Below are 22,045 nucleotides of genomic sequence, written 5' to 3'. Positions count from 1 at the left end.
AGCTTTCAAGGGGGAGGACTAGCTGACCTCAACTTTGTTGCTCCAAGCACCCCCCTGACATTGGCCAGAAGGGAAATTGTACCCAGGAAGAATCAAGTGACGTGCAGAACCAGTAAGGTTCCTGCTGACCCCTGTTTTTAAGAAAGAAGTGGAAACCACCTTTTCCCACATGGCTGAGTTGATTTTATCCGATGGCTATCTTTGTGGTTTTCCGTAGATCGTTTAATGCTGATATTTTCTGTTGCGTTGTAGATCGTTATATGGTTTTACATTTGACCTCTTTGTCTTTTTCCTGTAAGCTGTTTTGTTAAACTTGTGGCCTGAAAGGCAGGGTAAAAAAAACAAAGATGTGGCCCAGGTCTCAGAGTTATTCCCGGTTCAGCTTTCCAGTTCAGTTGCAGCTTTTGGTTCTTGTGGTATCTAGGGTGTGGCCCTGTTGTGGTGGTGATAGCTGTTAACTAGTCTTGGCTCTCGGACTAAGACCATCCCTTGCCCTTCTCAACTTAGACAGTAGAGTGGAAAAGAAGATGATAAAAGGAAATCATAGAAAGTGTTACACTTGAAATTAATACCCTTTGATTTGCTTTTTAAGGTTATAAAATGTACTTGGAAAAAGAATTTTATCATCTTACAGTGCACACATCAGTCCAGACAAGAAACATAAGTAGATGATAGCTTCATTATTGAAGGGCATAACAATATGTAATTTAGTAGGATTTTCAAGCATACGAAAACACCTTTTTCCATAGCTGAGACTTAGGGATTTTTCTGCTTTCTGGCTCCACTTTAGATCTGATGTGTGTTGAATTTTTTTCTAGCAAAGTTGTGCATGGTTAGCTTTGTGATGTGCATGAACAAGTTCAGACTTCTTATTTCACCTGCATAGAGCACCTGCCTCTAGGGAATGCAAGGAAAAAAAATCTGCCACATCAAAGACTATATTTAGTTAAATGTCATATCAATAGATGCAACAATGTCATCACTGAGGGTGGAAACAGAAACAGAGAAGGCACTTTGCTTGAGTCACTGCACAGGCAGCCAGGAATGCCGGAGACCTGCTCAGTTTTATCATCCACAATGATGCTTGAAATTGGCAAATTGCTTGGGAGCAGCCAGACTCTTTGGCTTGCAATTGCTCTGTTCTGCAGGGTGAGTGAAGGCATTTCTTCCTGTCCATACATAACCATAAGGGAAAGGGAAAGCTAAAAGTATTTTTGGCTGGCTGCCATCCTGGATTTGTTGGTATTGTAATTGTAGAATGGCAGGCCCATGAAGTTTTAAAACTGCCTTTATTAATGTATGAACAATTTCTGTATGCGTACTTAATTAACATATTGGTCTTCTACTATTAACCCAAGATTGAGGAGATACAGGCTTTGTTTCTTTGTAGCAAAGGAGGTATGGAGATGGTAAGAGGAGAGAGGGGTTAGTTGGCTGGAGAAAGGTGCTGAAGCTTGTCTGCCAGAAAACTCCACCTGCTAATTTACAAACTCTAATTGCAGGTGTGTTGAAAGTAGTCTGTAGTTATTTGATACCAACTCAAATGCACTTGTATCATACACAGAGGAAGTCCTTGAGGTGCTTCACACCAGATGGAGTTTGGCAGGGAGACCAGGCTTAGCCCGCTCTCCCTGCAGAAGATCAAACCCCTAGCCCTGGGCGGCTGGGGCGGCTGCCCACACGGCTACCGGCTCCATCACAGAGCCGGTGGGGATCAGGGGCCACCTGGCCCCCGGAAGTCCCAGGATGCCCTGCGTGAGTGCGTGGGGCATTCTGGGGGGACCACCGACATCGGGAGGCTGCTTGTAGCCTAAAGTCGGGGGTCTACTCATGAGTCGCCGCTTGCAATCAAACAAGCAAGGTTAATGGAGCACTCGCTCCATTAACCTTGTTTAAGGGGAGTGGAAATTAGGTGGGCTAGCCACCTTGGAACGATCACTAAGAAGCAGACTAGGCTCCCTTAGCCTGCTTTCTAGTGATCGTGAGAAAAGGCTCCTTGTTTCATCTGATTCAGGACTGATTCTTCTGATTCAGTGCTGTCATTAAGAACAGGTTGAGGCAGGGCCCTGGTGAATTCAGGCGTAAATAAAAGCCGTCAGGATCCAAGGTCCTAATATATAAACCATGGCAGCCTGGGTTTACCAAAAGTGGTTTATCATGTGTGGATCCAAGAACTGGTGCACCATGAAGCAATATTGATTGATTGATTGATTTAGGGATCCATATACTTCATATAAAGATGCCTTTGAATAATCAGTAATGATTGGTGGAGGATGGATGGTGTGTAGAGAAATAAAAAGGCATTTAAAGACAGGAGAAAAGGCAATTGTACCCAGCCAACCCAACTGATTTGGAAGTCATCATCAAAGTCTTAAGTGATGAAGAGAAATAAAGAGGGACCCAAATCTTTCCCCTTTTAAAACCTCTTAGTCTGGCTATAAAAATATGTTTTCAATCTATAATCACTTTGGAAAAGCTTGGACCCCCCCCCCCCGCAAACCCACCCTGATTCAGAAGTTGAATGAATAATTCAACTTCCCATTTCTAAAGCACCCTTTTCTAAACACCTTTTCCTGGCAAAAAAGACAAATTGTGAAATATGGTGACAATTTGGGTAACCTAGGAGTGATTATTGCTTTGCAGAAATGCTAGAAGCATTGGACACTGTTGTTGTCATAGAATTATGAACTGGTCACAGTGGAGCAAGGGAACAGGTGTTAAAACCTCCATTGGTCTACATTAGCTTTTGCATTATTGATTGAATCCTGCATGTTGACTTGCTAAGTGACAGAGACGCCATTCTGAGAATGGTAGAATTGTTGTAAAAGCACCATTGATTTTGTGGCATTCTTATTTTCATTGATTGTAATTTAAGGTGACTTGGTTGCATTTATAGATATTAGGTTAAGGGCTCTTAATTTGAAGCAAGAGCCTGCTTCATAAAAACATAAGAACAGCCCTGCTGGATCAGGCCCAAGGCCCATCTAGTCCAGCATCCCATTTCGCACAGTGGCCCACCAGATGCCACAGGCAGGAGTTGAGGGCACACCCTCTCTCCTGCTGTTACTCCCCTGCAACTGGTACCCAGAGGAACCCCGCCCCCAAGGCTGGAGGTGGCCTACAGCCCTCCGACTAGTAACCGTCAATAGAACTCTCCTGCATGAAATTATCCAAACCCCTCTCAAAGCCATCCAGGTTGTTGGCTGTCACCACATCTTGTGGCAGAGAGTTCCACAAGTTGATTATGCGTTGTGTGAAAAAGTACTTCCGTTTGCTGGTCCTAGATTTCCTGGCAATCAGTTTCATGGGATGACCCCTGGTTTTAGTGTTATGGGAGAGGGAGAAGAATTTATCTCTATCCACTTTCTCCACACCATGCATGATTTTATAGACCTCTATCATGTCTCCCCGCAGTCGTCTTTTTTCTATACTAAATAGCCCCAGGTGTTGTAGCCTAGCCTCATAAGAAAGGTGCTCTAGGCCCTTGATTATCTTGGTTGCCCTCATCTTGGTTGCTTCATGACTTACTAATTATTAACTAGCTGGTCCTACCCCTTAAAAACAATAGAGTGCTTTTGTAACAATGTGTTATTTAGGACTTGTGCTATCAATAATGATATTTCTCTCTAACCTAATCTATTTTACAAAGAAAGACAGGATTCATCGGTACAGTCCAACATGTAAACTGTGATCCAATTTAGAATTGGCTCAATATCTGAACATGCCCACTGTCTGAGGTTAAAGTGACCTAGGTCAAAACAGTGATGTCCTTAATGCATTCTCTGGTTTTTAGTTGCCTTTGGCACATCTTTTTAAGTCCATTTAAAAAGAGAAATAACTATAATCCACTGTTTCTTAAATGGTGGCTTACTCCTTCTTGTGGGGGGCATGTGTAAACAATGGCTTTGAAGTGCTTTTAAAATACAACGTTACTGCTTTTTGTTAACTCTGTGTTAATGTTCTCAGACCCATTGAGAGACATTCACCCTTTGGTCATCGTTATCCCTGGGGCCTGTTCAAGCATTGTTCATCCCTTAAGCTACCTAAGGTGATCTACTTCCTGTACAGATTTTCTAAATAACTCTAGTCAGTCTGCCATCAAGCCCACTTTGCATATCAGTGAAGTGACATGTCAGTAGCTGAAATGGAAACGGTGTGGATGCCTACCTGGGAAGTCACTTGTGTGAAGCAACAAACATAATTCAAGTGATTTTCTTTTTTACAACACTTGCATTCTTAATATAATCTCAAACACAAAGTTGCTGCCACTTGTACACAGTTGGGTGCCCACCACCGTTCCCCCTAACAAGGATTCCCAGATGTTGTTGACTACAATCCCCAGAATCCCCAGCTGCAATGGCTTTTGCTTTGCATTGTTTACACATGCCCCCCACAAGAAGGAGTAAGCCGCTGTTTAAGAAACAGTGGATTATAGTTATTTCTCTTTTTAAATGGACTTAAAAAGATGTGCCAAAGGCAACTAAAAACCAAAGAATGCATTAAGGACATCACTGTTTTGACCTAGGTCACTTTAACCTCAGACAGTGGGCATGTTCAGATATTGAGCCAATTCTAAATTGGATCACAGTTTACATGTTGGACTGTACTGATGAATCCTGTCTTTCTTTGTAAAATAGATTAGGTTAGAGAGAAATATCATTATCGATAGCACAAGTCCTAAATAACACATTGTTACAAAAGCACTCTATTGTTTTTAAGGGGTAGGACCAGCTAGTTAATAATTAGTAAGTCATGAAGCAACCAAGATGAGGGCAACCAAGATGATCAAGGGCCTAGAGCACCTTTCTTATGAGGCTAGGCTACAACACCTGGGGCTTTTTAGTTTAGAAAAAAGACGACTGCGGGGAAACATGATAGAGGTCTATAAAATCATGCATGGCGTGGAGAAAGTGGATAGAGATAAATTCTTCTCCCTCTCCCATAACACTAAAACCAGGGGTCATCCCATGAAACTGATTGCCAGGAAATCTAGGACCAGCAAATGGAAGTACTTTTTCACACAACACATAATCAACTTGTGGAACTCTCTGCCAAGAGATGTGGTGACAGCCAACAACCTGGATGGCTTTAAGAGGGGTTTGGATAATTTCATGCAGGAGAGATCTATTGACGGTTACTAGTCGGAGGGCTGTAAGCCACCTCCAGCCTTGGGGGCGGGGTGCCTCTGGGTACCAGTTGCAGGGGAGTAACAGCAGGAGAGAGGGCATGCCCCTTTCAACTCCTGCCTGTGGCTTCCAGCAGCATGTTATAGGGAACACTGGGGCCCACATGTTCCTAGCTTTGTTGACAGCCATGCCACTCCTATGCGATTTGATGTGGCCCTCAAGGCAAAAAGAGATAAGTTAGCTGGGTTATTGTACAGATACCTGTATGGAGTAATTATGTTAGGGAGGGAAGAAACCTATTTCCATCAGACAGATTAGCTTGGTGTAGTATAACATTTCTCAATCTCTTAACCTTGCTGAATATATCAGCAGGGCTCTTCTACATTCCTCCAACATGATCGCCTCCCTCCCTCCCACTTTAATCCTCCTCACTTCTTTTTTCAGTTCAAATGATGGCTAATTTTACCACTGCACCAAGTCAGAGGTGTAACTAGGGAAAACGGCGCCCGGGGCAAGCACAGAAATTGCGCCCCCCCCCCGCTGCACCCCCCGCCGCCCCCCAGCATACATCTGACTGACACACATGTTTCAGAAAACTTTTATTTTAAAAATTTAAAAAACAAAAATTACCAAAAATTTCAAAATGCGATATATAACCAAAAATGCGATAAATAACCAAAAATGCGAACTCTCCCTCCAAGTAGCCCAGAGTGGTGCACTACATACTTAGGTTTTTCCTCACAAGCAACAACCCTGTGGAGTTGGCCTGTATCTCAAACAACAGAATTATGATGCAATGATGATACACACCACATTATACTTAGGTTTCCATTTTTCCTCACAAGCAACAACCCTGTGGAGTTGGCCTGTATCTCAAACAACAGAATTATGATGCAATGATGACCCACACTACATTATACTTAGGTTTTTCCTCACAAGCAACAACCCTGTGGAGTTGGCTTGTATCTCAAACAACAGAACTATGATGCAATGATTGATGATACACACCACATTATACTTAGGTTTTTCCTCACAAGCAAGAGACAATCTCCAAAGGTTCTGGCATATAACCCCCTCCCCCATTTTTCTTGCCAAACTTTGTGTCTTTAGCAGGATACCACAGGCACTTGTTAAAGCTAACACTGCAGGTTTTTCTGAGATGGAGCTGTTATAGGAGCACTTCAGCGTAAACTGAGATCACAAGGCAAGCTTTCACAGTGCAAAAACGAGCATGCCAGCAAGCAGAACTCATGGTAAAACTCTCTTGAAACACCTTGTAACAATGCACAGGCAGCTATGTTACACTGCTTGAGTCAACTCACACTGCTGTACTACCCAGGCTGTGGGAATTGACTCTCAGTTCCATATACATGCATGCATTTAAGATTGAGTGCCAAAGAATCTTTATGATTGTTTTTCTTTCTTTTGGGGCGGAGAGAGGAGCGTATAATGCAAACATTAACACCTGTTAGGCACCTGAGACTATAGTTGGGCAGCTAAATAAAAGCCTGATTCTTTAATATGTTTTTTTCCCACATGTGGCTTCTGTAGTTTTTGCAACTCATTCTCACCCTGACACTTGGTCTGCTGCTTCCACCCACCCGCCGCCGAATCCTTTCTTCCGTGTCGGGTGTCCGTGTGTGTCCTCGTCGTCCTGCCTGCGCCTGCTGCAGTGCAGCCCCAGCCCCAGCAACGACGCTTTCCTCCGCAACGGCGACTGCGCCACCATGTGTAGGCAAACAGAGGAGGACGGACACACCGCACGCATGCGCAGCGCAACTCGGCATGCCTGCTGAGTTGCGTGTGCGTCACTGACTAGACACCCTCTGGCTGGCAAGCCACTAGAGGGCCTCTTTTTGGCTGTTCCAGACTAAGCGAGCGACAGAGCGAGCGAGCCTCAGCCAAGGGCAGGTGCAGTGAGCAGCATGAAAGGCGCCCGCCGCCAAGCCAGGCCACTGACTGGCCGCAAGCAAAGCAATGGGGGGGGGCGCGGGCGGGCAGGCGCAGTGAGCAGCATTAAAGGCGCCCGCCGCGGTGCCCGCCGCCGCCAAACCAGGCCACTGACTGGCCACCAGCAAAGCAATGGGGGGGCGTGGGCGGCGCGGAAGGGACCGCTCGTGGGGGAGGGGGCGCCGACGCGCTCCCTTGACTGCTGCAGCGCTGCTGCACTGAGCAGGAGAAATGTGTATTTTAAAAAATTGGTTTTTTGTTTGTTTGTTTTTTAATTTGGTCATGGCGGCGCCCCCATGTGACCCGAAAAGATGGTGCCCGGGGCACGTGCCCCCCCCGCCCCCCTATAGTTACACCCCTGCAAGTTGATCACTAACCATATTTCAGAGTTTGAAACTAACTCTCTTCTAACGTGGTGAGGAGAGGAGAGGAGAGGAGAGGAGAGGAACCCATGCTTGAAGGGAGGGGTCAAAGCACGGGAATTTGAGCGCTCTTGATCTCTTAACTATGGCTAAAAGATTGGGGAAATTAATGAATGCACTGAGCTATTATGTCTTTGGATTTTCATTTTGGCCTACCTTATCCACATCCATGTAAAAGGGCTTACTTATGCAGCTGATGTCTGTACCCATTACCCTATTATATTTTGATAGTCCTCCCCACAAAAAGAAAAGAACATCTCTTTGTTTTTCATAATGCTGTAAAGGCCACCTAGAAAACTCCATTCAACTGTAGATAGTGGGTGACATCCACAGTGAAGCTCATAGAACATGTTTCAGCAGTTGCAGTGCGTCAGAATGCTATGCAACCATAATAGAAGGGAAACCACTAGCGGTAGAAGAGTTTCTGAAAGAGGTAATGCAATGTATTTCACAATGTCTTCTGCTAGCATAGAAGCGACTCTAGAGCAGAAATTACTTTCTTTGTTTAATGATCCTCCACAGTATTCTTCTGCTTGTACAAGTGCATTATCACAAATGGTAGACAGAAACCTCTGGATGTTTCCCATTGTGAAGGGTGAAAAATCTGTTACCTCTTTAATCCTCCCCTCTGCCTTGTCCAAACATTCAGACAATAGTAGTAAGAAAGGATGAGAACTATCAGGATTTTTAAAAAATGTATATGTGTAGACCTTAACACTTGAGATAATGACTTGAAAGCAGTGCTTTCTAAGTGATGAAATCAGATCTTTTCCACTACAGTTCTGGCATGCAAGAGAGAAGAGATGGTTAATCAGAGTAATCCTTAGCTGGATTTGCCCAATCATTATTATTAGCTTTCGTTAGTTTCCTAAGTCATTAAGAAACCCCAACTGTTTGAGGTTTGTCTTTGCCAGAGGAAGCCCAGGAAGACTCAGCTATGCCTAAGGCATTCCCCCCCCCCCCATTTAACTCTTTTGCCACTAGAAGAAAAACTACTGTGATTATGTGAGCTCTTCCATATTTTTAATTTTACTCTTGATTAACTCCACTTCAGTTATGTTTTTCGTTATCCATGGCTGGATCCCCAGGATGCTAATTGCTACTGTAGAACTGCAGATACCGCTGAGCTAATGCACTCTGAAACAAAATTCTGGGAAATCAGAAGAGCACATAGTTAGAAATATAACCTCTGAACATTTTGCCTTAATGAGTACCTCTGGAGTTGCCTTGTTTCCCGTTCTTTTTCTTAATGAATATACTCCTTCCCAAAGAATTTGCCCTTGCAAAACCTGGAAGAAGATACTGGTGCTACTGCTTGGTTCCCCTCCGCTTCCTGCTAAATGATCATATTGCATCATCTAATAGTGGAATAGGACAATATATCAAAATGTACTGAAACAGTAAAGTTATGAAGCAAAGATGCAGAACTGTCACAATTTCAACACAAGTGAAAGAATAAAGACAGGGATATCCCTGAACTACCACAGCGGCCTTGTTCATGCACTTCCTTCACTCATTGATTGATTGATTGATTGATTGTTAAATTTATATACCGCCTTTCATTAAAACAATCTCAAGGCAGTTTACAGCAAAATTTAAAAAACAAGATTGTAAAAAAGACACAATTAAAATATTAAGCTAAAATATAAAACAAATCTGATTAAAAATTTAAAACAAAAATATAAAAGCAATACAGAGTACAAAGAGCAGCAGCAGAGACAATCAAATAAAAGCCTGGGCAAAAAGGCAAGATTTTACACTCTTTCTAAAAGCTGTGATGGAGACCGTGGAGCGAATAGCCACTGGGAGAGCATTCCAGAGTCTGGGGGTAGCAACAGAGAAGGCCCTGTCCTGCGTGCACGACAACCGAGCCTCCCTCATTGTCGGCACCCGGAGCAGAGCCCCCTCAGATGACCTCGTCAAGCGGGCAGCAACCCTTGGGAGCAGGTAGTCCCTCAGGTATCCAGAGCCCAAACCGTTAAGGGCTTTAAAGGTCAAAACCAGCACCTTGATTTGGACCCGGAAACAAACTGGTAGCCAGTGCAGTTCTTTCAAAATGGGTGTGATGTGCTCCCACCGGGCAGATCAACCATGTCAATTTGCGTATTCTCCCGAGTGACAAAAAGGACAACCCTCTGATCCTTTTTCTGCAGACTAATCTCACAACAGTACACTGTGCGATTCAGAATGCCCCATCTTGCAGCCTTGTACTGGGGGATGAGTCTTTGTCCCACCCCGTCAGCAAGCAGCCACAGGGAGTGCCCTGATTGGCAGGGCTGCACAAGGGGGACGGGGTTTAGTGAGCCGTTCAGGCAGATCCCCACCCTCCACTTCCGTTGGGTTTCTTCTGTCTTCCCCTCCCTCCCATCCCTAGTGGCAGAACAGGCTTTGCTGGTCATCCTTTTGGGGGCCTAGTAGGAATTTTTGGCCCCTCGACTGATTGGCCGTGTTGGGGGGGCCTTTTCCTAGTGTTAGGTCACAGCTGGGCAGGTACAGTACGGGCTGGGTGGAAATGTAGAAGGGTTTTTGATCGGTGAGCACCCTTGGGCAGTTGGAAAGGGTGGATTGGTCAGCCGGTCTTTAGAGGCTTTGTGGCTCAGGGACTTCAATTCTCCATGACATCTGCTTCAGGGCTTCACAAACTTTAAAGACTGTGGCTTGGGGGTGGGGGTTGAAGCCCTAGACGTTGCCCTGACCCTTTGGTATTGACAATGATGGGGGTGAAGCAGGTTTGCGCTGCTTCTAACCTGGAGTCAGGGTATGTCGCTCATTCAAGGCACAGAGAAGGATTTTGATGTCTGAACCTGGCCTTTGGCAGGTCCACACTGTTGTGGGGTGGAGTTTGTAAGTCTGTTGTAACTGCAATTTGCCATTATGTGTGAAGGTGTCTGAAGAATCTGCAAATTACATTGCACAAAAGTATGCACAGGCTATAATGGGTAAAGGAAAGAAACCAAGAGTTTAGTGAAAATCAATTAAGCGTTCAGCATTTTTTCCTGCTGTGTGAAATTGGCTCGAGTATTTTTATATGCAAATAGCTTGATTATGGTGCACAACAAAAAATTGCTACATAATCATTTTAAATGCCCTGAAGGAGCCCTTTCTGACAACTGCAGTCCTTGTCAAGCAAAACAGTACAAATACTCTATTTTTACTGGTTATATCAGCAAAACTAGAAGAAATGTAAGTTTAGAAATACTTGTTGAAGATCGCCTAGTAGATTCTACTAGGGAATCTGATACTATGCATCACCTTCCACTCCATCTATGGCATCTTCAGACACAGGCACATATCTGTTTTGTATGTGTCCTTTGAAGATCTTATCCCATGCATAGGGACTGAGAATGCTTGATCAAGGAATAAAAAAAGAATAATAAAGAGGAAGGAACCATAATGTTACTCCTCTGCCTCCCTACTTCCCCAAGTAATGAGAATTTCCAGAGAATGCAGCACTTTGTGGGGAGGAGAGCTGGAGGTTCTTCTCACAATTGGTGAGAAGAGCCTGGATGGGGTTTATGGGGAGAGCGACGAGCAGTCAGTCTGCTCCGCTTGGCTGAACCGGCCGCCTACACGACTGCCAGCTCCGTTATGGAGCCAGCGTGGGCTGGGGGGATTGGGGACGACATGGCCCCCCGGAAGCTCCAGCATGCCCTGCCTGAGCGCAGGGCATGCTGGAGAGACCCCTGAGCCAGGAGGCTGCTTTTCAGCCTCCCAGTCGGGGGCCTCCTCATGAGTTGCTGCGGTGCGGAGCCGCACCACAGCAACATGCGCTTGCTCTGCAAACCTGGTTTAAGCACTGAGGCAATTTAGCGGGTTACCTGCTGAAGAATCACCGGGCTTGCAGCTGAGCCCGGTGGTTCTCACGATGGGAGAAAATTGGGCTAGCCTCCGCTAGCCCGGTGGTTCTCCCATCATGTGAATAGCCTCCTGGTCTTTCAGTAGTAAGCATTGTTTCCTTTGCTAAGCAGGGTCCACCCTGATTTGCATTTGGGAGTGTGACTACATGAGAGTGCTGTATGCTCTCCTGAAGAGCTGTTGCTTCTTTTCACTGATCACTCCCACCTGACTGGGGTGGGGGAAGGAAGACTGGGTCATCCCATGCCGATATCGGCTGCACTCATCAGGTAGAAAATATCTACCCTCTGACAAGATTCTTATGGCTTCCCCCATCAGGGTGTCTCAAGGGCACTAATACCACGATTCAGAAGCATCCTCTGTCCTTCTGTTCTATTAGCCAAGGATCTGCCTAGCCAAAAAGTAGGCCAGCTACTCATTTATGACCGCAAATCGGCTACAATGTTGCAAATTTTCCAATGTATAAAAGGAATTTAGCACATTGGCTAGATCACAAAGTAATTTGTTTCAATAACCACACTGTTTTAGGTACATTTTGCTCCCCATCACACATGTTCAGAGACAATACGGTGACCAGGCAGCAAACTCTCTCACTGCAACAATGTTAAAATGACATTTCACTCAGTTCCTTTTGAGGTTGGGATGCTTAATTATGACATCTCTCTAATCTGTTGTGATGACATTATGATAACTATCCTCTCTTAGGTACAGAATGGCAGAAAAGCCTCTTAAGGCTCTTGGTTACATTCAGTTCATCACCTTTGTCCTTTTCTCTCTTTGTTAGCAGTATCTAGACTTCCTGTAAGGTCTCCAAAATGGGTAGTTAATTGCTACCAAATCCAGATGTCTGCTAGAATTGCATGTTGTCTTGGCTCTCTTAATTTGTGCCAGTCAGAGGGGATTACTGACTTCTCACCACCTACTTTTTCTGTCTCTGTTCAATGTAGCTCTCCCAACTGTAGACAATCCCACAGCACACCTCTGCTGGGTTGATTTAACTCTTTTGCTCCTGACTGCAGTTTGCTTTTCTGTTATCTTTCTGGTTTTCCTAGTATTTCCCACAGACTTGCCAGTTGAAATGCAGTTTCTTTCTTTCCAACACTTTTTGTTTTATGAAAAAGAGAGATAATAATAATAAGCAACTGCAATGGTATTTCACTGAATTCTTTATTGTTGTTGTTGTTGACTGAAAAATTGAAAGACACTTCCTGGGTGGGCTGCTTGACCCACAGTACTGCAGGCGTTAAGTGAATGATAGAATGGCTGTGACAAATGGTGAAATGGACAAGAGAAATGGTAACATACCTGTTTGCCCAACAGTTTGATTAGAATGAGCAGTAACTATGAGAGGGATCACGCAACTTGCCAAAAGTCAGTAAGAAGTCCATGAGAGGCAATCAGAGGTTCCCAAAGAGCATGCGTGCCCATGTGGTGTTTCACCGGGATCCTTGCAAAATCTGGTTGGCAAATGGCCAAGCTGACTTGTTACCAAACTTGTCAAGCTAATTTCAGCCCTTGGCTACAAGCCTCAGGTTGAAGTCAGTAACAAGTCTGGTTGGTCACTTGCCAACCAGACTTGGGCAGGTTCCGACGACACATCATACAGGAGTGCACATACCACAGGAACCTCTGGTCCTCTCCTGGACTTCTTCTGACTTTGGGCAGGTTGTGTGAATCCTCCCAACCACTGACATTCCTCAGAAGGTCTGGAAGACAACTGTTCTGCCTCTGCTGATTTTGGCTTCTTGCACACAGATATTAAGCATGAAACTTATCTTGGCATAGCAGTAAAATGGCAAGGAACCCATAGCACTGTTGTCTACTGAAGAATCTGGGAAAGGGGATAGGATCTACTTGTCTAAAGCTTTAGGGGGAAATATGGCATCTGCAAGACATATGCTATAATTTCCTCTCATCAGACTCACCTTCTGCATTTGTTTGATGGTTTGTTTTCTTTCTTAAAAAAATACGTTGGGAAGTGAAATTTTTCTTATATATTGTTCTTATAATACATTGTTCTTATAATACATTGTAAAGTGAAATTGCATCTGGGAATCCCTGTTGGAGGGAACACTGTTCAAGACCAGAGGATTCCCAGCCTTGGGTCCCCAGATGTTGTTGGACTGCAGCTCCCATCATCCCCAGTCACAATGGCAGAAAGCCATGATGGGAGTTGTAGTCCGGCACCATCTGCGGACCCAAAGCTGGAAACAACGAAACAGGCCTGTGTATTAGCATGTCCAAAGACTCAAATTCCTTTGCTTCAAAAACAAGGGTGGCTGTCCTGTGCTGATGCTATAGTTCTAAAAAAATAACCACAAGAACTTGTAAAATACACTGGCCAGCATTCACACCAATGAAGTGCTGGTGAAGTGTTACTGTGAACGTGCTGCAGGTGAGAGGCAATTTTCATCGATCTCTCCTTCCGTCTCAAGCTGGTTGGGACTCCTGAAAATATGTCCCTGAGGGGCAGTCCTCGGGGATATGTAATGTAAACCGCCCTGAGCCTTTTAGAAGGGCAGTATAAAAGTTTTAAAAATAAAATAAAAAAATAAATAAATAAAATATGTTTTTGGGAGTCAAAATCAGCTTAAGAGGGATCGATGAAAATCGCCATTCCCCGTAGTGTTGGCACAGTATTAGTGACACTTGTGCTTTGTTAATCTGGATAAGAGAGGAGAGCTGGTCTTGTGGTAGCAAGCATGACTTGTCCCCTTAGCTAAGCCGGGTCTGCCCTGGTTGCATCTGAATGGGAGACTAGAAATGTGAGCATGGTAAGATATTCCCCTTAGGTGATGGAGCCACTCTGGAAAGAGCAGAAGGCTCCAAGTTCCATCCCTGGCATCTCCAAGATAGGACTGAGAGAGATTCTGGCCTGCAACCTTGGAGAAGCCACTGCCAGTATACTGAGCTAGATGGACAAATGGTCTGACTCAGTATATGGCAGCTTCCTATGTTCCTATGTTCTTCAGTGTAAATTAATTTTCTCCACATCTGTGTTCAGCTTTTGCCCTTTTCTCACCATGCAGGCCTCCCTGGCTTTCTTTTAACCCCCATTTATTTTCCATTGCTGCCAGCCTTTCTTCTGTGGTGAATAGTATTCCTTTCCTGTTTATTTCAGAGAAATCTAGATGGGCTGTTTGTTTTTCCATTCTCACACTTTATTATATTACTGAGTGGCCATTGTCCTCTGTTTATCAGCTTTTGTCTCTGCTGTACAAACATTGTTGAATTGAAATAGCCTTTTGGGAAACTAGCCTGCCAAATAAGCAAATATGGGTAATCCAAAGCATTGAATCAGTTTTATAAAAGCCTTGCTGTCTGAAAAAGCTCTTATTTCTTATGAATGTCAGATTCAATTTGCTCCTTATTGTGTGCTTCAAATCTGAGTAAAATATGTGTGAGAAAATGGATTTCACCCCACAGGAACTGGGGATTTTTTCTTTCTTTTATTATCTATAACTGTTTGGTCTGTACTTTATTTTGGAGCTGGAACATTTAGAATCACTTATTATTTAAAGTTATATCCAGACTTGCTCAGAAGACTTAAGGTGGCCTACTTCAAAATGTAAAGCAATACAAATGCACACAATAAACACACAATAAAATGATAGAATATTAAAACAATCCATGCAACTACAGAGACAGAATAAAATAATAAATATATCATTATCTAAAGCAGGGATTCTCATTGTTGGGTCCCCAGATGTTATTGGACTTCAGCTCCCATAATTCCCAACAATAAGATGCATCTCTAAAGTGATGGGACACCTAGGAGAGACTATGTGAGACAGACTCTCTAGGCAAGTGCTCTTTGCTATTTTAACTTTTGGCAAGAGAGCTGTTTCCCCCATAGAATTCTATGGGGAAAGTGCTGGGAAAGGACTACACTCCCTAGTGCGCCCAGAACACCTTCTAAGAGGACTCTGGGGCTCGACAGGGCTCTGTTTCCCTTAAATGAGCCCCTCTGCTGCTGGCCAAAGTACCACACTGCACAGTAGGAATGGTTGCCTCTGTGCAGGGCATTTGGCTGCAGCTGTGTCTTGGCATGGGCCTAATAAACCATTCATCTGGGAGCCACACTTGGGGTCAGTGGGAACCACCACTTGCTCTAAAAGATCTCACAGGGCAAGCAGATCCTTATGCGGGCAGGACATCCTTCCAGTACCTAGGACTTCAAAGGTCATAACCAGCATCTTGAATTGCGACCAGAAGCAAACTGGCAACCGGTGCTGCTGTGCCAGAATAGACGTCGTATGTCCTGAGAGCCTTGTGCCTGTCAAGACTCCAGCAGCTGCATTTTGCCCGTCGCAGCTTCCAACGGGTCTTCGGGAGTGAGTTACAGCAGTCCAACTGCAGTGTAATGCGGGCAGGGATAACCACAGCCAAGTCTTCCAGAGACGGGGACAGATGCAGCTGATGGACCAGCTGAAGCTGACTCAAGAGTGTTCTCAGCCTGGTCTTTGAAGGGGACGGCAGCCCCATCCCAGACAGGTTGGCATGCTGTTGCCCAGTGGACCCTCCAAAATGGAACATTTTCCCCCAAGTGGGTAAGGACGTTTTCTCAGGGGAAGAATGCTCAAGGGGCAAGAGAGACATTCTCCTATCGCTGGAGGAAGTAATGATATGTGCACAACATTTGAATTGTTCTAGCACATTACCACTGGCAGTAGCTGCAGGGCTGTCCTTAGGGCACAGCAAGCAGGGCGACTGCCCTGGGCCCTGCTCTTTGAACCCCCATTAGTATGAACTGGAAAGGGGCCCCGCACTGGCTGATTTGCTCTGGGCCCCACACCCTGCCAAGGCTTTCTAAGGGCAGCCCCGAATAGCTGCTCCCACTTGGCCACTGTTGACAGCCTGGGGATGGTGGTAGTTGTGAGTCCCGTGCCTGGGAACCCCTGCTCCAAAGCCATGTCTGGGGGCAACATGGAGTGGGGAGTTTAACTATGATAAACATTTTAAAAAGCATTTGAAATAACAATACATTCAGAAAGAGAAAAAGGAGGAAAATGCTTACTGCTTGGGTAAAACTAGAGTGTACTGTTGACTCCTGGTGCCCACAGAGCCCTGTGGTTGTTTTTGGTAGAACACAGGAGGGGTTGACCATTGCCTCCTCCTGCGCAGTATGAGATGATGCCTTTCAGGATCTTCCTATATCGCTGCTGCCCGATATAGGTGTTTCCCATAGTCTGGGAAACATACCAGTGGGGATTCAAACCGGCAACCTCTGGCTTGCTAGTCAAGCCTAAAATGGCAAATACAGGTTTTTATTTTTTTAAAAAAAATGGATTTGAGTTATGCTCTGGCTATTTGAGACCTGCGGGAGATAGAGATTCTCATAAATAATGGGAGTCAGAGTTCCATGGTTTGCTTTTTAATGCATGATTCTGCCCAAGAACATTTTTTCTTGCCACTGTGAAAAGGCTGAGATCCTTCATTTTCAAACTGGGAACTGTCGTTCATGCCTTTGCAGTATCAAAGCTAAACTTTTATGATGCACCCAGTGTGGAACAGTTTGAGAACAACAGCCTGGTGTATAGCACCAATGTTCTGTTGTTTGCATTCATTCCCTGTTGTTTCTGGGAATGAATCTGGATCATGTTTTTGACAAACAAAGCCCAAGATATTTGGGCCCTATGTACTAAAAAGGACCCTTCCTCTGCTATCCAGTCCTGATCCACCTGAAGGTGCTTGTGTCAGCATTATCATCTCTGATGGGCTCCAGGCTCTTAGGCTGAGGTTGATCCCAGACCTTCTTCCTGGAATTGTTTCACTGGAGATGGGTTGATTTTGAATTTGGGACCTTCTTCATGCAACACAAAGGAACATAGGAACATAAGAAACTGCCATATACTGAGTCAGACCATTGGTCTATCTAGCTCAGTATTGTCTTCACAGACTGGCAGCGGCTTCTCCAAGGTAGCAGGCAGGAATTTCTCTCAGCCCTATCTTGGAGAAGCCAGGGAGGGAACTTGAAACCTTCTGCTCTTCCCAGAGCGGCTTCATCCCCTGAGGGGAATATCTTCCAGTGCTCACACATCAAGTCTCCCATTCAAGTGCAAACCAGGGCAGACCCTGCTTAGCTAAGGGGACAAGTCATGCTTGCTACCACAAGACCAGCTCTCCTCTCCATAGACCAGCTCTTGTCTCCATGTACTCTCCATGTACTGTGGCCCATCACTAATGACAGAGAGGTTTTCTCAGTGACTCAGGTATCAGACCTCCTGATCCTTTGGAGCTTGCTGAAGCTCTAAGAAGAATTTCTCTGAAGTGTTAGTAGACTTTTTGTTAACTATTTTTGATAGCTATAGTTTGAAATCAACTAGTTTTTGATAGTTCTTAGTATTTAATAGGTGAAATATTTTGTGTATCTTCTGTTGTATGATTTCTATTGGCTATTTTGTTTGTTTTTAAATGACACTCTGATTCAAGCCAAAGGAGAGGAATGGAATGGACTAGCTATCCAAATTAATAAGCTGTTATACTTCTTAAATTTTTCATATCATTAATGCTAGGGTCCATTACCCTTGACTTCCCTTCAATGCAGCAGAGGGTTATCTAAGTTAATGTCTAGTCATCAGTATCAACTTAACTAGTCAATCCACATCTTATTTCCTGTTCATTTTGAATGAAACCAATCTATTATTAAAGTTGTTTGTAGTAATAAAAAAAGGCAGTTGTAAATGTGATTACATCTCATCCCTAGTTTCAGCTGTGTGTTGCCTGTTTGAAAGCTTGAGGGGGGGTGGATGTGTGAGTTATTAAATAAAATGTTTGTTTCAAAGAAAGCAATCGGTGTCTTATGCAATCCACTTAAGAATAGGTTTTAATTTTTCCTGAATGTCTGCTGTGGGTTAGGGAGCTAGTTGTTGTTTTTGATTTTGCATAACCCTCTAGGACACCATTTGAAAAATAATCACATTGCGACTGCTGAGTAAATTCCATGCAAAAATGCGTCTGTTCTAAATATACTCGGTAATTGGTAGTATTGCAATGTGGAGGGAGAGAAAACAAACAGGAGGAAACCTAATAATTCACAATACTAAGATTCACCAGCTGCAGTTTTTTCATGGCCTGTTGGGCTGCTTTTATCACAAAAGCATTGCTCATTATTATCCCCTCCCCGCCTTCCGTGCCCCACCATAGTTCTATTGCTTACCCGAGCCGCGACCCAATATCCCAGGCCTCTTTCTGTAAGAAGCATCATTTGTTGTTGAGGCATATCCTGTCTGGATGGCAGGACTGGATAATTACTTTGGGTTTGGGGGTTTTTTGTTTTTGGGGTTTTCTTCTTCTTCACTGTATTAATTAGATATGATGGGATATATATTTTGTCTATGTCTTGTTTTGCTTTGAATCAGAACTACTAGCTTTAGGGGTTTGTTGTTGACCAGAATTATGTCTGCCATATTGGCATCGATTGTCTTATCTGTTTTTATAGATGCATCCCAGTACCAGGTGTAATCATTGGCTGCCTGGGATCCAAAGAGCCCGTTTCAGGGAGTATCGTTCAGGGAGAGGAGAGCTGGTCTTTGGTAGCAAGCAAAGTTGACTTAGCAAGTTGACTTAGCTAAGCAGGGTCCACCCTGGTTGCATATGAGTGGGAGACTAGAAGTGTGAGCACTGTAGGATATTCCCCTTAGGGGATGGAGCCACTCTGGAAAGAGCAGAAGGTTCCAGGTTCCCTCCCTGGCATCTCCAAGATAGGGCTGAGGGAGATTCCTGCCTGCAACCTTGGAGAAGCCGCTGCCAATCTGGGTAGACAGTCCTGAGCTAGATGGACCAAGGGTCTGACTCAGTATATGGCAGCTTCCTATGTTCCTATGTGTTACTATGCTATAGCTCAGCCATAGAGCACATCCTTTGCATGCAGAAGATTCCAGGGTCACTCCTTGCCATCTCCAGCTTAAAAAAGGAGGGGGAGGGATCTCGGGACTCCTTTTTGAAGGGTTAGGGAGGTGTTGCCAGTTAGAGCAGAGAATGCCAGGGAAGATGGACCAGCTTGTTACTCTCACATGAAGGCTGCAATCATAAGTACACTTACTGCAGAGTAACTCCTGCCGACCTCAGTGCAGCTTGTTTCCGAATAAAGATGTTTATTATTGCTCTAAAAGCGTTGCCTCCTGAGAGTTCATTTCTCTGTCTCCCTTTAGAACTAATGTTGAAATATTTCCTTTAGAAAGAGCAAAGTGAGACCAGAGAGTTGCAATCGTCAGTGCAAGAGAGGGGGTGCAGAACATTCTCCATAGGAATGAAGAGGGAAGAGCTGGTCTGGATGGTGAAGTGGTGGGAAGCAGCCAGTGTGGAATCTGAAGGGTGTGTGAGAATATATATTCAGAGGCCTCATGAAAGTGAACCAAGTCACACATGACATGCACTGTTGGTTCAATGACTTAAACTAGAACTTCAGGCCAGTAGGTGTATATAAGGTGCCATATGGGCATCTAAGAATGGAGCTCCAAAGCCATGTCTCCACTGTGATGCTAACAAACCAAACTTTGGGCTTGAAAGATGCCTGAGTCAACTGACCCCAAAGGCTAATCCTTGTCCAAGATGCCCCATAAAGACTTAGCCTCGAGTTCGCATCCCATTCTGATTAATTCATCTCTTGTGTGAGGATAGAATACTGCTCGCTAAAGCTTCTGCTCCTTCTTACCTTTGATTGCTGCTCGAACTTGACTCCTGCCCTGATTTGGACCATCCACCTGCTTATTGCCCAATTGGACTGTTCTCCATCTCCTGGTCGCAGATTTCCTTGATCCACAACCCTTGCTGATGCTTGACAGCATATGTACATATTTCTAATTTCTGCTTATTCTGCTTTATATAAATTGAAGTAGTAAACTGTAGACTGGGGGGTCAGCAACACACGATGCCTATAAGGATTTATCTTCACTCTATAACAAATTGGAGTTACTAGTATTGACCAAAATGCCTGGCAATGTTCTTATTTCTAGCAAAGGCAAGGCCTTGGGAAGATTGGGTACAAGTCCCAAGTTGCAGGTTTCTTAGGATTTTCAGTTCTCTTCACCAGCAGACATGACAGATTGCTAGGAAGCATTTGTACAGAAGTCATTTCATTGGATGAAATGCTTGGCTAAATTGGACGTTGTGGTTATTAAGGAATTATGCACGCTCTGCTTTACAAATCCTTGTAATGAATAGCAGCTAAATGTGTCTGGAAAAATATCAGTTGAGACCAAAAACAAAGTAAGTCTCTAAGGCCAAGGCAGCCGCAGCAGCAGCAGTAGTACATTATTCATTATCGGAAATGTGCCAGTTACTGGGAAAGCATCTGATTTCAATAGGTCTCTGCTGAGGCATTTCTAGATAGGTCAAGCATGCTCAAGATCTTGAGTTATTTGATGGTGCCACATTTCTGTGTCCTTCCTCACTCCTACTAAGAGCATTCCCATTAATGAGACTTTGTTTATACTCTGTGGAAGAGCTCATCCTATAAATCTGTGTTTTTCTGAGCAGGGTCAGCAGGCAAGTGTCATGTGGGATATCTTCTCCCATTGGATGAGAAGAGGTTAAGTAGGTATCCATTAGCGACATCACTCAGGGGAAGGAGCACTCCAAGTTCTGTTCCTGCTTTCTTTTACTGGAAAAAGGAGAAAGCAGCACAAGTAAGTTCCTGGCCATAAGCTGGGGCTGTCAACACAAGTTTGTAGAGAATAATAAATATGAACTAGCTGATCCAGTGCAGAGCATCTGCACCCCTAGTTTGCCGCCGCTGCCGCTTTCTCCCCACTTACTGCTTTTTTGCCTGCCCGCCCCTGCCCATCTTCTCCCCCCACCCGCCCACAGCTGCCACCTTCTTTTTGTTCTCTGCCCGCCCCCATCTCCTTCTTTTGCACAGCCCAGCTGCCCGCCCACTCCCACTTTCTGGCTGCCCACCTACTGGCTGGCCAACCAGCTACTAGTTGGGGCCACTTGGCGGCCCGCTGCCATTTTCTTAGGCCAACCGGCCACCACCACCACCGCCATAGGGCGATTCTCATCAGGACCCCAGTATACAGGGAGGGGAAAGTTAGCCTTTTCTTGTGTTTCCAAGGATGTTACTAGGTACGTAATATACTTGGGGTCCAGGTCCACAAGTAGGAAATTGATGAAGAAAAGGTAGTCCCCTTCCCAAAGAAATCAGGTTTAGGCTCGCACCCAGTACAGTATTTTCAAACATATATAAATAACAGCTCCTCCCACCAAAACACCCGTGCTAACTGAACAAAATATAAAAAGGTAAAATTGTGCTGTAAAGTCGGTGTCAACTCCTGGCAACCACAGAGCCATGTGGGTTTTTTTGGTAGAATACAGGAGGCTTTTACCATTGCCATCTCCCACACAGTATGAGATTATGCCTTTCAGCATCTTCCTATATCGCTGCTGCAATGTTTCCCATAGTCTGGGAAACATACCTGCTTGGATTCGAACCAGAAGCCTCTTGCTCCCTTGGCAAGTTACTTCCCTGCTGTGCCATTAGGTGGCTTAACTGAACAAAAGAGGCACCTTTTAAAAGTGGTGATTCTCTTTATTTAGCAGGGGAAGAGCAACTGTCCCTATCCATCCCCAGCACAGCATCTCTCCAGTGGCTGTTGCTGGTGTCAATCTTATGTTTCTTTTTAAGATTGTGAGCCCTTTGGGAACAGGGAGCCATTTTATTTCTTTATTTTTTGTATATGTATGTATAAC

At 44.6% G+C, this 22,045-nt stretch overlaps 1 protein-coding gene across 3 annotated transcripts in view; it reads left to right on the top strand.

Annotated features, from left to right (window-relative positions):
• The window catches only part of TRAPPC9 (trafficking protein particle complex subunit 9), a 523,543-nt gene that overhangs the window by 385,930 nt on the left and 115,568 nt on the right, over positions 1-22,045 (top strand). The gene's annotated exons all lie outside the window — the stretch shown is intronic.

The sequence above is a fragment of the Hemicordylus capensis genome, chromosome 4, assembly GCF_027244095.1.
Source record: "Hemicordylus capensis ecotype Gifberg chromosome 4, rHemCap1.1.pri, whole genome shotgun sequence".
NCBI lineage: Eukaryota > Metazoa > Chordata > Lepidosauria > Squamata > Cordylidae > Hemicordylus > Hemicordylus capensis.
This window is presented reverse-complemented; position numbering and strand designations above follow the sequence as displayed.